The sequence below is a fragment of the Eriocheir sinensis genome, chromosome 15, assembly GCF_024679095.1.
Source record: "Eriocheir sinensis breed Jianghai 21 chromosome 15, ASM2467909v1, whole genome shotgun sequence".
Taxonomy (NCBI): Eukaryota; Metazoa; Arthropoda; class Malacostraca; order Decapoda; family Varunidae; genus Eriocheir; species Eriocheir sinensis.
Window position 1 is genome coordinate 15093690 of NC_066523.1, and position 20893 is coordinate 15114582.

The following is a 20893-nucleotide window of genomic DNA, read 5'->3' on the forward strand; positions in this document are numbered from 1 at the left end:
TATTTTTGCTCTTAGCGTGATGGGTGAGTGAAGGCGGGGGACTGACAGCAAGGAATTGGCGAGGCAACTTACGTCTGGACTGGCCGAGGAGGAGGAGGAGGAGGAGGAGGAGGAGGAGGAGGAGGAGGTAGTGAAGGGATGGGGGGGGATCAGAAGGTAGGGAGGCCGGTTTAGGAGGTAGGGCAGGGAGGAATATGTGGTGGCGGGGAGGTGAAGGAGAGAGAGGAAGGGAGGAAGGGATAGATGGAGAGTTGAATCCGGTCTCTTGATGACTAATTTATGTATTAATGCCGCGATGATCTGGGCGCCGCGTGAGATACAGCGGCCCGCCAGACCACCGCTTTGAGAAATGGCCATCAGGTGCCCGGTTAATATCCGTCTGTTTGATCAGTCATGAATTAAGGGCAGAGCCGAGTGCTGGGTGAAGCCTGGGAGCCTCGGCGCGGCGGCAAGCCCTCCACTCCCTCTCCCGACCAGCCGACCCGACCATTTGCTTAACCTGACTACTTGCGGATTTCATTTCAGTCGTCACGAAGATTGTTTCGGTGATTATTTTATGTCCAGTCCAGTGAGGTCGTGGATATGCGTTCTGGAGCAGCATTGTGGTCGGTCTCGGCTTCAGTGCCTTTCTGTACTCGCCAAGTTAATTTTATTTATAGTTACATCTCTTTAGTTTGCTCTGTTTACTACTTAATCGAATGTAGTGGAAAATAAGTAGGAAAAACAGCCAAGTCACTAGAAAAGACACTAAAAGGGAGACTATAGGATTTGGGAGGAATTAAAACTGATAATAAAGATGTAAAAAGGAAGAACGAAAGGAGAAAGAGAAACAGTGATAACCCAAAGTAAATATGAAACTAAAAAAAACGAAGAAGGAGAAATAGAAGCGATGTTTAGAGGAGCAGGAAATGAACAAGGAGTAAAAGGAGAAGGAATAGGTGGAATAGAAGGAAGAATAGGAGGAGGAAGATAGTCAGGCCTGGCGTGGACTAAGCTTGGTATTGTCAGATGCTCCCACCCCTCACACCCACTATTTCCAAGGGCCAAAAAGGAGGTTAAGCGAGTTCTAGTGAGTGTTCTTTTACTTTCACGGTACAGAAGAAGGCTCAGAATACTACCAGGATCATAAAAGTACCCCTGGAAAGGCCCTAAACTCCCACGAAAGACTAGTAAATTACGTGTTCTTGGGCGCAGAAATGTTTAAAAATATGGCCCTAGCTTCCTCAGCGTGGGTGGCGGCGGTTGGGTGCAGGCCGCGAGAAGGATCCAATACCGGTGAGTGCGGCTAAATCCTCATCAACAAGACTGATTGTGATTACTTATGCGCAGGTGTAAAGTGATTAATCTGCCTTGTTAACGGGATGAATATATTTACATTGCATTATGGGAACACTATATAGCCTCACCTACCTAGCCACCTACCTGCCTACCTGTCTAACCACTTGCCTATCTACCTGTTTGCCTACTTACTGTACCTGTCTGCTGTCTTCGTACTTACTCACCTATCTACTTACCTACCTGTCAGCCTACTTACTTACCTACCTTTTTTTTTTTACGACAAAGGAGACAGCTCAAGGGCACACACACAAAAAAGGAAACAATAATAATAAAAAAAAGCCCGCTGCTCGCTGCTCCTAAAAAAGAATCAAAAGAGGTGGCCGAAAGAGCGGTCAATTCTATCTATCTTCTTACCTGCTTCTTCAGTGCGTGGATTCTTTTCTTTGCAATTTGTTTTGTCTCTTTACTGTTTATTATTATCCCTGTTGTTTTATTGCTGTTACTTTAATCATTCTTATCAGCATCTTCAATCCTTCTAAGAAAAATTCACGTTCCATTTCTCCTTTGTATTCATTGTTTAACAGGTGGATAATACCTGCATTTATCCATTTTTGTGTTTTCCTTTTTACATCTGCTCGTCAGCTACCACGAGCCAGTGAGTGTCGGGGGCCAAGTCGCTTAGCTAGTCAGGCGTAACGCAATGCAGTACAACACAATGGACTGCCTTCATTGTAAAGTTTAAGTCGCTGGCGTTGGGTTGTTGCATCTCCACCACCTATTAACATGATCTCTCTCTCTCTCTCTCTCTCTCTCTCTCTCTCTCTCTCTCTCTCTCTCTCTCTCTCTCTCTCTCTCTCTCTCTCTCTCTCTCTGGCACCCCTTTCCTATCTCTTTTTCTCTCTTTTTTCGCTCCTCCTCTCCGTCACTTCTTTCCTCCTCCCTCCACTTTCGCTTCAACACGCCTAACTTATGTATGTGTGTTTTTGTCTCTCTCCCTCCCATATTTTCTCTCTCTTCTCGTTTTGCTTCTCTTTACCTACCTCGTTCCCTATCCCTCACCCCCCTCTTTTTTTTTTGCTTCCCTTATATCCCTCCTCTTCGCATGCTATTCCCTCTCATTCTCCTCTCTCTCTCTTTCGCTCTCTCCGTCTATTTCCTCGCCCTCTCTACCTCCATTCCTCTCCCTCCCTCCCTCTTCATTCCTCCCCATTTCTCTCGTATACTCTTTTTTTATCCTCTTATGTCTCCCATCTACGCACACTCCCCTTCCCTCTTTATATATTACCCCTACCCTCTTCCCCTTCCTTCCCTCCCTCCCTCCCTCCTTTCCTCTCTATTAATTTCCCTTCCCTTCTCCTCCCTTCCCCTTACACTAGTCATTCCCTTCCCCTTTCATTCCCTTTTTCCCTCCCTTTCTCCCTCCCTTGTCTTCCCTCTTCTTTCTTTCCATTCTCTCTCTCTCTCTCTCTCTCTCTCTCTCTCTCTCTCTCTCTCTCTCTCTCTCTCTCTCTCTCTCTCTCTCTCTCTCTCTCTCTCTCTCTCTCTCTCTCTCTCTCTCTCTCTCTCTCTCTCTCTCTCTCTCTCTCTCTCTCTCTCTCTCTCTCTCTCTCTCTCTCTCTCTCTTCTAAAATACTCTTTTCTTCTTCCCTCTTTCTCTCTGTGTTTTTCTTTTCTTTTTATTATATACGCTACCTTACTTTCCATATTGTCATCTTATTTCTCCTTCGCCTGACTTATTTACTTCTCTTATTGTCCTCATTACATCACCCCCCCCTTATATTTCTCAGCTTATCCTTCTCTTCCCTTATCTCCCCCTCCCTACCCTTCTTCTCTATCTCTCCTTTTCGTCAGCTTCCCCCCTCACACACTTCACATCCTCTTCCTTCTGCTCCTCCTCCTCCTCGTCCTCGTCATCGTTCCCTTTACCCACTCCACACCTTATGTACAATTCCTCGTCACCTTCTTCGTCCTCCTCCACCCTTTACCCAATCTCATCCTCGTCCTCATCCTCGTCCTGACTCAGTCCCACCCTCACCTTATGTACAATTCCTCGTCAGCTTCCTCCTCCTCCTCCACTCTACCCCATCTCCTCATTCTCGTCCTCCTCCTCGTCCTGACTCAATCCCACCTTCACCTTACGTACAATTCCTCGTCACCTTCCTCGACTCTTTACTCTACCATACCTTCTAATCCTCATCCTCATCCTTCTTCTTTTTCTCCTAACTCCTCACCCTCTCTTCCCCCACAACCTCTGTCGACAAACGAGGGCGTGAGGGAAGCCGCTGCAGAATGAAAACAATAAAAGCAGAGGTGGGCGGGGGCGCCTTACATGGGCGGCGCGGCTACGTTGACGAATCACATCATCAATCGCGAATTACCTGCCGCGTGATTTAAGTACAATATCAGCCGGTGATCGGAATCTTCACTTTGTCACCGGGGATTGGATGGGCTTCATATTTGGTCTGCCGTGTTCACCTGTTTGGCGGCGGCGGTACAGGTGTGTAGAGGGGTTGGAGGTTAAGGGAAGGGGGTATGGGTGTGTGCTGGGTCACGTGTAGAAGGGGGAAAGGGGTGGATAGGTGGAAAGGGAATGGCATGGAGGTGTGTTATAAGGGGTTAAGGGTAATAGGTGAGGAAGTGAAAGGAATAGAATTGTGTGTTGAGGGGGAAAGGGAGGGTTGGAAAAGGGGGAAAAGGGATGGAAAGAAGGTGTATGAGAAGGGGTAAAGGGTGACAGGTGAGAAGGGGAACGGAAAAGGGTCTGTACCTGTGTCTACAAATAAAGGAAACAAGGAGGAAGTTAACACGAAAGACAGAAAGAAAGAAAATTAGAGGAGTAGGTTGCGTGGGTGAGGTACAGGTGTAGATGGAAAGGGGGAAAGGGGTAAATGAGGTGTCTGGGAGTGGAGATGGGTAGATGGAAGTGTTGAACGAGGATGGAAGATAGAGATGGTGATGGAATAGGTGTGGGGAAGGGGGAGGGGGTGAAGGCTGGGGTAGGTCGGAGGGAGGGAGATGGAGGGGGAGATTGAAGGAGGAATATGTGTGTGAGGGGGAAGGGTAGTCAAGGATTAAAAGGGGGGAGAGATGAGAGAGTATTCCTGGAGCGTGGTCATAAAACATATATACACATTTTTCTTATTTATGAATGCTGTTGATTTTATGCATGAACGGTAGAATTATGGCTTCAAATTATGCATCCGCGTTTTTTTCTTTCTCTCTTGGTTTTACTTTAGAATGGCTCGTTTATTAGTAGCTTCCTAGCATCTTAGCCTCGTTTTCAGGCACAAAAGAAGCGATTGAAATGGGACGCAAGATAAGGACGAGTTTAGGACGTGGGCAGATATGAAGACGACCCAATGAATCCTAAAATAATGATGCCCCTCTTTTCTCTTACCTTTCCATGTGCATAAGTAGACGAAATAACCCTGAAACAAACTTATAAATCGGGGAGGGGATGTTTAAGGGACGAGTGGAGGACCTTGTGGAGATATGAAGATGACCCAATGAATCCTCAATGATGCCTCTCTTTTCTCTTACCTTTCCATGTGCATAAGTAGACGAAATAACCCTGAAACAAACGTATAAATCGGGAAGGGGATGTTTAAGGGACGATTGTAGGACCTTGTGCAGATATGAAGATGAACCAATGAATCCTGGGTGATGTTCCTCTCCACCCTGACCCTCCCGCGTGCATGCCTGTGTCTGTGGCCGGCGTGGGTCCGTCTGTGATTGCATCTGTACAGCTCTTTGTCACGCTCATTGCAAGGCGAGTCTCGTACGTGTGATAATGCAGAGGTTATGTAGCGATAGAGTGTGCGTGTGCGTGTGTGTGTGTGTGTGTGTGTGTGTGTGTGTGTGGGTGTGTGTGGGTGGGTGTGATGAAGAATGAATTGCAACATGATTTTTGATGCTGACGATGATGATGATGATGATGGTGATGGCCAGAGCAATGAAAAAAATGCTCACCAAATACTACTCCGACATATAATATAACAAGTCAAATATACGTGATCGTTCTAACAGATATTGCCACTCCCTCGACGGTGATACAAGACGTTAACCTGAATATAGTACGTAATACGATACAGTTGCGTTGATGTGCTGCAGTAATACCTATTGGTGCAAGGCAGTAGAGCGAAGATTAAGTGTTCCAGCAATAATAGAACGGCTTTTCTTACTGCAGCCTGTTCGTAATATAAGAAATAGCTCTACGCAGTTCGGAAAAGGATCCTGCTCACTCTATAACGAAACAAGACCCTGTGGAGCCCCGTAATAACGATGGAAAGAGGAAAGAAAGGTCTGTGTGTCTATGAATTACTGATACCAACACCACGAGCTTGATGGGCGTCCCTTTTTGCCCCGCGAGTGAACGAGAGATTAGAACTTAATGCTGTCGACGGGCGGTGAGGGCGTGACCGTCGGCGGCAAATGAGATGCTTCCGAGGAGGTGCAAGGGGAGAGGGAGGAGGAGGAGGAGGAGGAGGTGGAGGTGGTGGTGCTGGCGGCGGCAAAGTAAGAGCGAAGAGAATGACTTGGAGGATTAAAGGAGAGGAAGATAAGGAAGAGGAGGACGAGGAGGAGGAGGGAGGAGGAGGAGGAGGAGGAGGCGAGACATTTGCAGGTGGAGTGGAAGTATAAGGAAAGGAGTAGTGGACGAGGCGTGAAAATTGGTAAACTAAACTCATGATTATAAGAGAAAAAGAAGACACTCCATAACTATTATAATTAGAGAGAGAGAGAGAGAGAGAGAGAGAGAATGCCAGAGCACTTTATTTCATTGGATCACTTTCTGCTCTCCTTGATATTCCTTGTGTGTGTGTGTGTGTGTGTGTGTGTGTGTGTGTGTGTGTGTGTGTGTGTGTGTGTGTGTGTGTGTGTGTGTGTGTGTGTGTGTGTGTGTGTGTGTGTTTTGTCCGTCTACCTGTCTGCATACCTGTCTACCTCCCTACCTACTTTACGATTATGAGCCGATATGAGATAATTTTGACTTATTTTTCCTGGTCGGTGCTGCAGCCAAGTCAGAGGCGGCGGGGGTGGGGGGGTGAAGGGGACGCCGCCTCGTATTACCATAATGCGGCGGTTATTTAGAGGCGCGAGCTCGGCCATAAGGTGCTGGGTCTTACGAGGCGCCTGAGAGATATGCAGCCAGGAGTCAGGGGGAGGTGGACCTTGTGTGTGTGTGTGTGTGTGTGTGTGTGTGTGTGTGTGTGTGTGTGTAAGACAGACACACTAGTACAGGCAGAGACTCACCCCCCCCCCCACACACACACACACATTTATTTGTATTGTGTTAAGCCTTGCATGCTCCCACTCACATGGTTTAGTAAGTAAGCTCTGTCTCGCATCCCCGTGGACTGAGGTTCCTTTCTTGGTCAGACGGAAAGTTTTTTTTTTCTGCTGACAACGAACTGTTACTGTCCCCCCTTGAGCGTGAGGGATAGGGGTGTGGTGTGTGAGGTCCCAACAATGCCCATAGCTCGATCAAAGGAGCTCTAACGCTCTCTACGGTAAAATACCGACTAGTGATCACGCGTCCAACACGTGATCATGAAGAGCGTGATTGAATTATGCACACACACACACACACACACACACACACACACACACACACACACACACACACTTGTACATACACACACGTACATGAAATACGGTCAAGCATGCAGCCCATTCGCACATACCAATCACACACACACACACACACACACACACACACACACACACACACGTCAGGTGATCATTCTCTCTCTCTCTCTCTCTCTCTCTCTCTCTCTCTCTCTCTCTCTCTCTCTCTCTCGTGTTAATTAAATGGGTTTTTGCTGTTCGTGACTCTTACTGATAACTATACTCATGATGATGATGATGATGGTGGTGGTGGTGGTGATGACGGTGAATAAGAATAGATTTCTATCGTTTTCATATCAATTAGATGGACTCTTATAATTTTTACTTAATTAAATGAAATAGGTAAGTAAATTACTATTTGGATAAACAGACGAGTAGGGTTGATAGGGAGTTGAATTAGATTTCATGTGATATTTTTTTGTTTTGTTTTGTTAATCTTAAACCTCCAATTCATCACGTGAAGCTTCGAGAAGATGGAGGCTAATGATCAGTGTTTTTAGGCATTCAGGGCGTACCACCTTGTTGTCATTTTCTCAGGAGTCCAAGGAGAATATTTAGACTTTTTGTTTAGTATTTCAGGAATATCGCAGCTGTGGAGACTCGTCAACAGCAGGTGACGGGCGACGCGCTGAAAACATTCCCATAATCGGCTGTCGCTCATCCCGCCCTCACCTCATTCTCAGTTTTCGGTCATTTCTTGGGACGTCCGTGTCATTAATAGCAAGCAGTAGAATCTCCCAAAAAACTTTCCGTGGGCACCTGCAGTCATGTATCAGTCTCCTTACTCGTTGTTCTCCATATTAAAAAGAACGTTCTCGCTGAGTATCAATCGTTCTTCCCAGAGGTTCGATTTTTTAAAACATCAACGCTTCACTCGGAACTTTCTCTTGGGATCAAAACAAATAAAATACTTGGCGTAGTGGCGGCCGGGTCAGACAGGTTGAACGGTGGTGGGTGATGAGGAGGAAGAGAAGGAAAGTGAGGAGGAGAAGGAGGAGGATTAGGTATTGGGCGGCGCTGTATGAAGAGGAGGAGAAGGAGGAGGAGGAGGAGAAGGAGGAGGAGGAGGTTGAGGAGGAGGAGGAGGTGAGGCGGCGGCATTCAGGCATTGAGTGTCTGTTGTTGTGCATGGCGGGTCTGGACAGTTTCCTTAATGGTCGCCGCGGTGATCACAGTCCCGGTATTGGCTCCATCACGGGCCGTGGCGGCAGCCGCAGGAGCCTTTTAGCAGCCCGCCCAGGCCCGGCTGAGTGCTCGATCTTTTATGTAAATTATAACCTTCAGGAGGAACGGCTAAGTGATCTGCATTAACGCTGTTTGCAAACTTAACCCTCACCCCGCACGGCGACTCCGTCATGAAAGATTCACTCCTGATCTGAATGTAATCGAGTCGTCGCCTCCGCGGATCGCCGGATGTCGTGACTGCCGAGTGTTGGCAGGAAAAGAAAGAGAAATACTACCTCGCCTCAGCCCAGCGTAACGCCCAGCACCAACGACCGAGCGTGTGAAAGGGGGAGGGAACGGCGGGCTGCCGTTACTCCTACTCTTACTGCTGCTTTGACTGCTGCTATTGATGCTACCAACACTAGTCTGCTAGCTCCACTACTAATGCAATTTCTGGTACTACTACTACTACTGCTACTACTACTACTACTACTACTACTACTTCTATTGCCTAAGTATTCTCTGTTCCTATTACAACCCCTGCTGATGCTATTCCTGCCCCTGCCCTCCACCACCGCTCCTGCTGATGCTATTCCTGCTGCCGCCGCTGCTGCTGTTACTGCCGTCGCCGGCGCTGCTTCCTCACACTCGTTAATGCCCCGTAAACATTCACGAGGGTGCAAACTTGTTCCAAAAGAGGAGCATTGGCATTCATAACCGAGCTGCGGGGCACACACATAGATGCATAACCACGCACACACTCAAATGCAAAAATACACCAACGTAATGCGTCGTATGCATGCACGTAGGCGACTAATTAGAAACGTGCTTGCATATCTACGCCGCGAACGCCATTACCGATGCATTCACCATACACACACACCCATTGAGGGGGGAGGGGAGGGGGCGGGGAGGTCACCACGTGCGGGGGGGAAGGGGAAGGATAAGGAGGAGGAGGCGAGGGCGAAGGGCGGACGGAAATGAGGCTAATGTGAATGACAGGTTGTGGCGCAGTGATGGAATGGTAAAAGTTAGTGATGAGAGAGAGAATGAAGAAGAAAATACATAAAATAAATCCATTCAGCACTTAGTTACATTAATGAGCAAAATAATGATAGAATAATATATCATGTTAGTATGTGGTAGTGTAAAAATAGCAGTAGTTTTAGTAGTAGTAATAGTAGTTGAGGAGCTGTAAGTATGTGCACAGTGGTAGAATTATGAAATAAGAAAGAGTACACACACACACACACACACACACACACACACACACACACACACACCGTTCACACACACACGACCCCCCCCCCCCTCCTTTCACACACACACACACACACACACACACACACAGCCCCCCACCCCCCCCCACCCCCCACCCACCCTCCCGTCACACACACGTCCGTACTGCAACACAAGAAGGAGCGCACGGACAACCATATAAGGCAGATCGGAGAGAAAGGGCGTGGGTCGTCGGCGGGTCGGCGGAGGAGAGCACGAGTAGGAGGAGAAGCAGAAGTATAGCAAGTAGTAAGTAGGCAGGAGGCAGCCAGTGGAGCGAGACCCAGCAGGAGCAGAAGGCACCTCAGGGGACACACACACACGGCTGGAATAGATGATGACGGGGTAGTGGATGAAGGGGTCGAAGGAGGGTGGAGATCGGATAGCGTGGACGATAGGTGGATAGGAGTGGAGTGAGGTGGAGGTGAGGGTGATAATGGTGGTGGTGATTGCAGTGGTGGTGGTAGATAGGTGGAGTGAGGTGGAGGTGATTGTGATAATGAAGGTGGTAGTGGTGAGAGAGAGAGAGAGAGAGAGAGAGAGTAAAGGGGTGGGGGGCGTGCATAGTAGATAGGTGGAGTAGATAGGAGTGGAGTGCATGGTGGAGTGAGGTGGAGGTGATGGTGATAATGAAGGTGGTAGTGGTGAGAGAGAGAGAGAGAGAGAGAGAGGTGCGTGCGTCAGTCCACGTCCACGGGTCTGCCTTCCATTAATACACCTTGACGGTAAGTGAAACGCTGCGGCTTGATAATTAATTCATAACACTGCTCGCGACGCTAAGAGGGAGCGTCCTACTGAGAGGCGCCGAGCTCTCTTTTTATCTCTCTCTCCTCTCTCTCTCTCTCTCTCTCTCTCTCTCTCTCTCTCTCTCTCTCTCTCTCTCTCTCTCTCTCTCTCTCTCTCTCTCTCTCTCTCTCTCTCTCTCTCTCTCTCTCTCTCTCTCTCTCTCTCTCTCTCTCTCTCTCTCTCTCTCTCTCTCTCTCTCTCTCTCTCTCTCTCTCTCTCTCTCTCTCTCTCTCTCTCTCTCTCTCTCTCTCTCTCTCTCTCTCTCTCTCTCTCTCTCTCTCTCTCTCTCTCTCTCTCTCTCTCTCTCTCTCTCTCTCTCTCTCTCTCTCTCTCTCTCTCTCTCTTCGTCCTTCTATCGCGCTCTTTGTCTGTTTATGTTTTGTTTATGTCTAATGCTGACTGAGAAACTGAGTCTCTTTTACTCTCACTGCTTATTCCTTCTTTTCCTCCTCTCCCTCCCCCCTTCTCCTCTCCTCCTCCTCCTCCTCCTTCTTCTTCTTGTATCTGTGTATGTTTCCATATCACGTTCTGTCTGTTTTTTTCTTTCTTTTTTGGGGTTGTTTTCTTACTTGCCAACAAACACTGTATATTCCGTTCTTGCTTGATTTTATTTCTTCCCTTCCTCCGTTTGTGTCCTTGTCTCTGTCTGTCCACCAGTCTATCTTCTTATGTCTCTTTTCGTCTGTTTGCTTGTCTGTCTCTGTCTGTATCTGTCCGTCCGTTCGTCTCTTTCCCTGTTTGCCTGTCTTTCGGGGGACGACGTAACTTCCGAACTCAACCGCCAGTACTCGTCATTAACCTCGATAGCCACGAGTCCTCGATTCACTGATCCTTATATTGAGAACTTTCCCCAGTTAAGCTTCCCCCTTCCCCCACCCCCTGTCGGCCTTCCGTACTGGCAGCGTCAACCTGGTGCAGCGTGTACAGGTTAGTGAGCACAAGTGAGGTGTAGTAGACATTGCTAAAAGGGAAAAATAGCAAAGTAGCAATAACACCACCACCACCAATATCAGAACGGTCAGCCTCCTTGGGGTCTTTATGAGGTCACAGGCCTCTCAAAAGAAGTATGAAGAGGAGGAAAACTAGGAGAAAGAGGAGGAGGTGGGAGAGAGTAAAGAAGAAAGAAGGAAAAAGACAGAGGAGATCGTGGAAAAGAAGGGTTAAGGAGGATAGGAGATAGTGGTGGTAAAAGAGAAAAAAGAGGAGAAGGAAAAGAAGAAATAATAGAGGAAATAGTATGTGGTAATGGAAAAGGAATATGAGAAGGAGTATGATCACGGAGAAAAAAATATTCAAAAAGCAAAAGGAAAAAAACAACAAGAGGAAAATGAGCAGGAAAAGAAGAAACAAACGCAGCAGCAGGAGTAGGAGTAGTAGCAGTAGGAGGCACCGTGGAGGGCAAAGTTGGCTATTACTGCTGCTTCTGCTTGGGGATGCAAACTCGGTGGAGAGTCGCCTCGTCAGCGGGATGTTGATTCTTATGCGGCGAGGACGAAGCCACTCTGTCAGCGAACACATAATGATGAGCCCCGGAACCCCGCGGTCGCCGAGTCCGGGTCGTGCTCGCCACCAAAATCAAACACGTATTCACTTGGCATTAGGCTCAGCAATTAATACCCGCCACCGCCGACGGATAAAGTGGGTTGCGTGTGCCTTGCGTTGTCTGTCCGTCTGCGTGTGCGTGCCTTTCCGTCCCTGGTCCCGTCAGTTCATCCGTCCGTCTGTTTATTCGTTAACTGTTCTCTCTCCTGGTCCTCACGGTCCTTAGTTCCCCTTACGGAGGAGGACAAAATATCGGATCGGATCTTAATCTGAGTATCTGTTACGTTCTCTCTCCTCCTCCATAATGAATTAAGTTAAATTAGAATTCCTCCCACTAACGTTTCAACTTTCCCCATCCCACCCTCCCTCCCTCCTCCTCTCCTCTCCTCTCCTCTCCCAACCTCTCCTCTCTCCCTGCCTATCTCTACTCAACCTCCTCCTCGTCCTCCTCACTTTCCTCCTCCTCGTCTTCCTCACCTCCCTCCTGCCCCTCCTTCTATCCCCCTCCTCCTTCCCCTTCTTGCTTCTCCTCCTCCGCGGGCGATGACGCATCTTAATGTGTATTAACTATAACCTCTGACCTTAATAGCCAGTCATGCGAACAAGCAGCTGACGGTGGCCGGGCGCAGTGACCCCGGCGGGAGACTCGGAGGGGCGGGGGCGGCGGGGTGGGTGGCTGCGAGGGAGGCGAGGAAGGGGGCGGAGACGGCAACAGGAGGGGGCGAAGGCGTGGCCGTGACCAACCCTCCCTTCCCCCACTTCTGCCCCCTCCCCACCTCTCCCCCTCTCCTTGCCTCCTTCCACCCCCTCCCGCCCTCGCTCTCTCAGATGTCCAGCAGCAAAAATATAAACTCGAGGACACGGCGGCGGCAGTAGCGGTGTCCTCGTTAATCTCGTGTCCGTTTCGTTAGTATTCTCGTGTAATGTTATGATTTTGTTTGGGAGTCGACGCGTGTTGTCTCCTGACCAAAAGCAGCGGCGGCCATCTATCTGCGTGCTACATTTTCAGCCTTAATTAACGACGCTCCACTTGGCCGCGTCTCCTCCGCGCCAGATTTATCATTATTACTTTTCTCCATGAGGCGGGTGTTTGGCTTGACTTACTCGTCCCTACCCTGACGTGCCGCCGTGCCTAGATGCCTTCATTTCAACTGTTATCTGTCTTTTTCTTCTTTATCTCCGCCTCTCCATCTGCCAGTTCCAGCATCCACTCCTGCATCTTAACGTCCGTCACTTGGTCTTGTATTTGTCTCCGTATTCGTTGAGCTTCTTCAGTTTTTCTTTTTGTGTGTGTGATTCAGGTTCATGTTTACACGATTTCACGCACTTCGAAACTTTTCATATTTTCAGTAATTAACATATATTTATTTTTTACCACTTTTATTTGAACTTTGTGTCCATTAGTATTTTTTGTGTGGCTTAACTTAATCAACTTTCACGTCATTTTACCTGCAAGTGGACAACAACAACAACGACAACAACAACGTATGTCTCACTTAACCGACGTGTTTGCTCATCATAATTTCTTTTTACTTTTTTTTTTTTGTGTGTCAACCATTCATTTTTTTCTACACTTGTAATAAGATTGATAATGAGTAGCTACACAAACCAAAAAGCGCACACACACACACACACACACACACACACACACACACACACACACACACACACACACACACACACACACACACACACACACGGACGCACCCACGCACGCACACACACGCCACCTGACCTCCGCCCCGCGACCAGGTATTATTAAGCAGCTCAGGTGATCGCCGCTACGGTAGGCGCCATGTCTGCCCTTCCTGACTGCCTTCTCGCCCTCTCCCTCGCCCTCACCCTCACCCTCGCCCTCACCTTTACCTTCTTCCATACATTTCTCTTTTTTCCTCCGCCGCATCTTTCTCCTATGTGTTCTAATTTCTTTACTTCATTTTGCTTACATCTCTATTTTCTTCTCCCTATCAATTCTCTATCTCCATCATCTTTTCATTTTCCTCTTCGTTCTTCCTGCTCCCCTCATTTGTTTTCTTCTCTTTTTTTTTCTTTTCTTACAACAGTTTTCTTCTGATCCTTCCTTCTTGTTCTCGTTCACATTCTTTGCTCATATTCTTGTTTTTCTTCTTCCTTTCCTCCTCCTCCTCCTCCTCCTCCTCCTCCTCCTCCTCCTCCTCCTCAGCATCCCTCTGCTCTGGCATGCATGTGACCACTACCACCCACAACCCAACCAGCCAACCATCTTTCCTCCCTCCCTCCCTCCCTCCTTGCCCCTTTCCCTCCCTTCCTCGCTCCCTCGTTCCTCTCACCCTCGAGCTCACCGCTGTCACCATATAGTCTTGGGAGAGCCTGACTATCGGTGTTAGGTGACTATCGGCGCTGGTTAGCTCGTAATGGCTACTTTATGCGACGGCTCCAATCAATAAGTCGTGTAGGTGTAGCAAGAAACACGGGGTATGCTAATACAGCCTCAATTACCGCGTCATTTGCATGGATAATTGTGCCTCTCAGCTCCTCCCGCGGCCCCTCGGTGGAGGTCACAGCTTCGGGGAAACATAACATATTAGATGAGGGGCCATAATCGTCTCCCGAGTGCGGCCGGTTTTATGTTTCTGTCCATTATGTTAAGGTGCGGGGCCTCGGCGTGCGGACGTGAGCAACGGCGCAGAGTTACCTGGGCTGACTGTTCGGTGGGGAGGTGGGGAGGTGTACAGGTGTGGGTGATTAGCTCTCTCTGTGTGTGTGTGTGTGTGTGTGTCTGTGTGTGTGTGTGTGTTGCCGACCTGTTTGGTTAACTGGCTCGCTACCTGACTGACTGACTAACCGGCTGATTGAGTATTTAGCTGATTGGCTGTTTGACTTAATGACTGATTGACTGATTGGAAGACTCGTTGACTGATTGACAAAGTGAATGAATGTCGTGCTGATCTCTGGCTACTTGACTGACTAACTGACTGACTGAGTGACCAAAGCATTACTGACTGACTGCTTAACTTACTGACTGACTGACTGATTTTCTGGGTACCTGTCTAGCTGGCCCTTCCGTTGGCTTGGTGGGTTGTATACATGACATTCCCGAAGAGTTTATTTCCATTTCCGTATATTTACATAGTTAATTTATTCATATCATTTTCTTACTTTACCAGTTATGTTTGCTTTTCTTTTTCTTGTGTGCTTATACCTGTCTTTACTTTTTTCTGTCTCTCTGATTGTCACTTTATGTGTCGACGTTTTATTTTAGTTTGTTTGTGTCTGTCTGTATATGTTCTCTTTTTTTTACTTCTCTATCTATATTTATTTTCTTTCTTCCTTCTTTTATTTTTTAATCTTCCTTTATCTTTATTTTCTTTCTTTTGGGATTATTTTTCCTCATTCTTTCCTTCCTTCCATCCTTTTTCCTTATTTTTTTTATATATTCTCTCTCTCTCTCTCTCTCTCTCTCTCTCTCTCTCTCTCTCTCTCTCTCTCTCTCTCTCTCTCTCTCTCTCTCTCTCTCTCTCTCTCTCTCTCTCTCTCTCAACTATTACATCACACGGGAACCTTACAATATCCATCCCCCCACTCTACCTATTAATCTCTTACCCCCACATCCATCTCTCTCGGTCTTTATCACCTTCCTGCGCCCTAATTCTCCCTCTCCTTCACCCATCGCTCTTTCCACCTTCATTCCTTCTCCTCCTCGCCCTCCATTCGCGGCCTCCTCCCCTCCACACTACATCTCTTCTCCTCTGCCATAATTCTTCTTCCTCTGCTTCTCTCTCTCTCTCTCTCTCTCTCTCTCTCTCTCTCTCTCTCTCTCTCTCTCTCTCTCTCTCTCTCTCGTGGAAGTTCTTTTTTTCTGTTTTTGTTATTTTTTTGTCATTTTTCTTTTAGTTTCTGCTTTTTTTTTGGCTTGACGAGTGTTTGGATGAGAGAGAGAGAGAGAGAGAGACTATGTGTGCGATAATCTTGCTTCTTAGATTTTTATTCTCTCTCTCTCTCTCTCTCTCTCTCTCTCTCTCTCTCTCTCTCTCTCTCTCTCTCTCTCTCTCTCTCTCTCTCTCTCTCTCTCTCTCTCGCACACTATTGTCATCTTCGCCTTGTTCTTCTGCTCCTTCCCTCTCACCCTCCTCCTCCTCCTCTTCTTCTTCTTCCTCTTTTAAGCAATTTAGTTTATGGGCGTCCGTCCTGCATGATTCGGTTCCCTTTATTTAGTTCTTGGCAGGAGGGTTCGACAAGGAATGTGGGTTCGAGACACGTATTGGAACATGTTATTAGTTATATATGGCGAGCGTGTGTGTGTGAGCGCGCGCGTGTGTGTGTGTGTGTGTGTGTGTGTGTGTGTGTGTGTGTGTGAGAGAGAGAGAGCAAGTGTCCGTGTGTGTTTGTAAGTGTGTGTGTGTGTGTGTGTGTGTGTGTGTGAAAGCAAGTGTCCATGTGTGTGTGTGTGTGTGTGTGTGTGTGTGTGTGTGTGTGTGTGTGTGTGTGTGTGTGTGTGTGTGTGTTCTACCTCCTCTGTGTTTTCTTTCTTATCCTATAGTTTCGTGTGGTTATGTCTTTGCGCGTGTGTATGTGTGTGTGTGTGTGTGTGTGTGTGTGTGTGTGTGTGTGTGTGTGTGTACCTGCCTGCCTGCCCGCGTCCGTTCCCCCTCTGTAACGCTTGATTAAACGCTGACAAGACAAAATGTAGCCAGGAAGAACGAAATACTACTGCTCCGACCACCACCACCACCGCCGCTACCACCACCGCCACCACCACCACCATCACCGCCATTACCACTACCACCACGACCATCACTATCGCTAAATTCGTTGTGATAATACTAAAAATAAATATGGAACAGGGAAGAAAAGAAGAAGGTAAAAAAAAGAAAAGAAGAAGAAAAAGAAGAAGCAGAAGACGAAGAAGAAGAAGCTGAAGAAGAAAAGAAAAAGAAGAAGAGGAAGAAGAGAAAAAGGAAGAACAAGAACAAGAAGCAGTCGGTTTAATTAGATTGTCATGAAGGTAGTTCTTGTTGTTGTTGATGTAGTGGTAGTTGCAGTAGTAATAGTAGAAGTAGTAGTAGTAGTAGTAGTAGTAGTAGCAGTAGAAGTAGTAGTGATAGTAGTAGAGGCAGCAGTAATAGTAGTAGTAAGCGTAACCTCATCTCCATTTACCGTAACATCTACAAACATCAACTGCTGCTCTCGACAGTTTTTTGAGGAAAGAAAGAAAAAAAGAAAAAAAGTATAAAACCAACACATGAAAAAGAAGTTGCAAAAAAAGACGGTAAGGAAGCAACGAGAATATAACTAATATGATACAATTAAAAAGTGGAAATAAGTAGAGATGAAGCTCGACGAACGAAAACAGAAAGGAAGATAAGAGAGAACGAGAAAAAGAAGAAAACAAAGCAGAACAAGAAAAAAAGGGAAGTGACGGAAGTAGAAGAAAACAAAGCAGAACAAGAAAAAAAGAGTGACGGAAGGAGAAGAAAACAAAGCAGAACAAGAAAAAAAGGAAGTGACGGAAGGAGAAGAAAACAAAGCAGAACAAGAAAAAAAGGAAGTGACGGAAGGAGAAGAAAACAAAGCAGAACAAGAAAAAAAAGGAAGTGACGGAAGGAGAAGAAAACAAAGCAGAACAAGAAAAAAAAGGGAAGTGACGGAAGTAGAAGAAAACAAAGCAGAACAAGAAAAAAAGGAAGTGACGGAAGGAGAAGAAAACAAAGCAGAACAAGAAAAAAAGGAAGTGACGGAAGGAGAAGAAAACAAAGCAGAACAAGAAAAAAAAAGGAAGTGACGGAAGGAGAAGAAAACAAAGCAGAACAAGAATAAAAGGAAGTGACGGAAGGAGAAGAAAAACGTAAGAGAACGGGTGTGAATCAAGAAGCAGAGCAGAGCGGAGCGGATGGGAGGGAAGGCGGGAGGAAGGAGGAAAACACGGCGGTAATAAGATAAGAGACAACGGAAAACAAGAGAACAGAACACACGAAAAAAAAAAAAACAGCAACGGAAGAAGAAAGAAAAGGTAAAAGAAAACGGGTGTGAATCAAGTAGCGGGGCAGAGTGGAGCGGAGCGGAGGGAAGCCGGGAGGTAGGGAGAAAAAACGCGCGGTAATGAGGCAGCGAGCGGCTATAATGGCGGTGGCGACTTCAACGCATTAGCCGCCGGTATATTTTTAAAGGGGGAGTACTCGCTCGCGGCCTGGCTAATGGCGTGACGGCCCGGCTAATGGCGCCGTATCGGACCCGCCGCCCCGCGTGACGCCCCGATGGCTCGTTCCTCTGCTACTGAGTGCTACATGTGTTGGGGGGGTGGGGGGGGCAGTGGAGTCGGTTGGGGCTACTTTTCGGTGTGTAATACTTTGCCTTTTCCACGCTCCTTCGCCTCTGAGTATGATACGTGTTTGGTGTTTGATGTGGGACAGCGAAGGAGATGTGGAGGGGACGTTAGCTGTTTTGAGTTGTGAATTTCTTACTTTTTCCGCGGTTCTTTACTGCTGAATGTTGCTACACGTGTTTGGTGTGTGAGGCGGAATAAGGGAGGGGGGGGGGAAGGAGTTTGCTGTTTTAGGGCTAGTTTTTTACCTTTTCATCGTTTCTTTCACCTTCCATTTTTAGTGTTGTATGTGTGAGGTGTTTGGTGGGATGGCAAGGGGGTGGGGGGGAGGTGCGTAGTCTGAGTGTGGATTACCTTCTTATTCCACCAGGATTGTTTAGGAATTACATAAATATATCTACGGTTGGTTGCATTGTTTGTTTTGGTGTGAATTATTTGTATTTGTTTTTCTTCTCATGAATGACTGATGAATTACACAAAGAAACCTCTGTATTGAGTTTGTCTCGATGAATTTCTATGAGAACATGTTTTACCGTGATTAATTGTTTTTTCCGTTGATTTTTATTGAATTGCACAAAAAATACCTCCTTTACGGCTGTTATGTTTTTTTGCTAGAGTGCTATTTATTCAGGTTAATGATTATCGCGTTGCACAAGAGCTAGCCGCGTCTGGCCGGGAAGATCAGTTTCCTAAGACCTTCGTGTTGCCGGAGGGCTGTGTGTTTTAGGCTGGATCATAATCGTCGTTATTATGTGTTTTATTTTCATTAAGTTCGGCGCGGGATGGATTTACGAGGGACGTTTTTAGGGAGGTAAGTGGAAGTGATAAATATGGAGGAGGAGGAGGAGGAGAGAAAAATTAGGACTCGGACCAGGAGAGAGAGAGAGAGCTACAGCGAGCTAGCGACAGAGAGAGAGAGAGAGAGAGATGAGGAAATTCACACCTCCTTTCCTTATTTTCTCTGTCATCGTCCTGTCAGTCAGTCTCAATTTACGTGCAACTTGAATAATCTTCTCGTCCCTATTAATTACTCTCTCTCTCTCTCTCTCTCTCTCTCTCTCTCTCTCTCTCTCTCTCTCTCTCTCTCTCTCTCTCTCTCTCTTAATCATCACTTTTACTGTCTCCTCATATTTGTTTGATTTCTTCTCGGCAGTTCGCGAAGTTAATTTGTCTTCCTCCCTCTCGCTCCCTCCTTAGTGTTCTTCCATGCATCACTTAATTCCTTCTTCCTCTCCTTCACCTTCCTTTTAATCTCTGCACACCTCCTTCTTTACCTCCTCCTCCTCCTGGTCTTCCTCCTCCTCCTCCTCCACCTCGTCCTCCTTGCCACTAATTTGGCCCTTGCCGCACACGCTGCCTCTTCCTCGCACCAATTGAAAGTTGCCTCAGTAATTTATGATTGCAATAATCTAGTGCAACATTAATCAAAATGACAGCAATTAATATACGCCGTGATCATGCATATTTTTCAGTCTGATGGACGCTGTCGGAGAGCCACCCGCGGCCACCTTCCTCCGCAGTCTTCGAGTTGCCGCGCATTCCATGACTTCGACTTCCACTTCTGACTTTGTCTTTGACTTCGACTCGCTTCACTTCACTTCCTCGCATCCTCCTCCCTCGTCCCCTCGCGCCTCAAGCGGCGAAAGCGTTAACCAAATGTCCTATTTTGCGTAGCTTGTCGTTTAGCGCACACACACACACACACACACACACACACACACACACACACACACACACACACAAGACCACCTGTGCCGAGCCTCCGTCCACTCCCGTCATCATCCATCAGGACGCGTCATCACTATAGGCTCCTCCTCCTCCTCTTCCTCCTCCTCCTCCTCCTCCTCCTCCTCCTTCTCCTTCTCCTCCTCCTCCTCCTCCTCTTCCTCCTCCTCTCAGTGGCATAGTTAACGGAATAAGAGTCGAAGGCGTAATGATTTTTTTTTTCCCGAGTTCGTGTTGCCCCAATGTGGTCAGTGGCCTTCGCTTCAGGGTCACGTTCTCTCTCTCTCTCTCTCTCTCTCTCTCTCTCTCTCTCTCTCTCTCTCTCTCTCTCTCTCTCTCTCTCTCTCTCTCTCTCTCTCTCTCTCTCTCTCTCTCTCTCTCTCTCTCTCTCTCTCTCTCTCTCTCTCTCTCTCTCTCTCTGGCTCTCGCTCTCTCCCTGCTTCTTGCTCTTTGTTTTTGTTGGAGTGTGTGAGAGAGATGGATTGTTACGGAGTCGATGAAGTGAAGAAAGGAGAAATAAGATGAATGAGGAAGGGAGGAAAGGAGGAGGAGGAGGAGGAAGAGGAGAAGGAGGAGGAGGAGGAGGAAAGGAAGGGACGAATTGTTTTAGTGTTTTATCTCTCACAAGTCACGCGTCTCCATTAATTTGTACCTTTTTACGTTCACCTGCTGACTCGTTTAAGGTATTACTATTACTACTATTATTATTATCATTATTATTATTATTATTATTATTATTATCATTATTTTTATTATTATTATTACTGCTATCATTTAATCGTTTAGAGATAGGAGCAAATGGCGGCTATAATGGATTCAGCTTATAATTCTTCTTCAAGGTAATTCGTTTAAGTGGCGAGGGTTAATTTTTTTCTTGTGTGTGGTGATGGCGGCGGTGGTGGTGGTGGTGGTGGTGGTGGGGGGGGGGGGAGAATCGTGGTTACAAGTTTCTTTATATTCCTTTTTTTTCTTATTGTTTTTTTTATCAATATTTGTTTCATTATTTTGTGTTGTTTTCCTCGTCTTCGTGATCACGTCTCTCTTTCTTCAACCTTTTTTTTTTTCTTCACAGTGATCATTTTCACGTAAAGTTTCTTAATTTGTAACTCTCTCTTTGTACTACTTGCTTGTTTAATTTTGTTATATGTTTATTTCCGTTCTACTGTTTCTTCATCTTTTCTGTGATCGCAC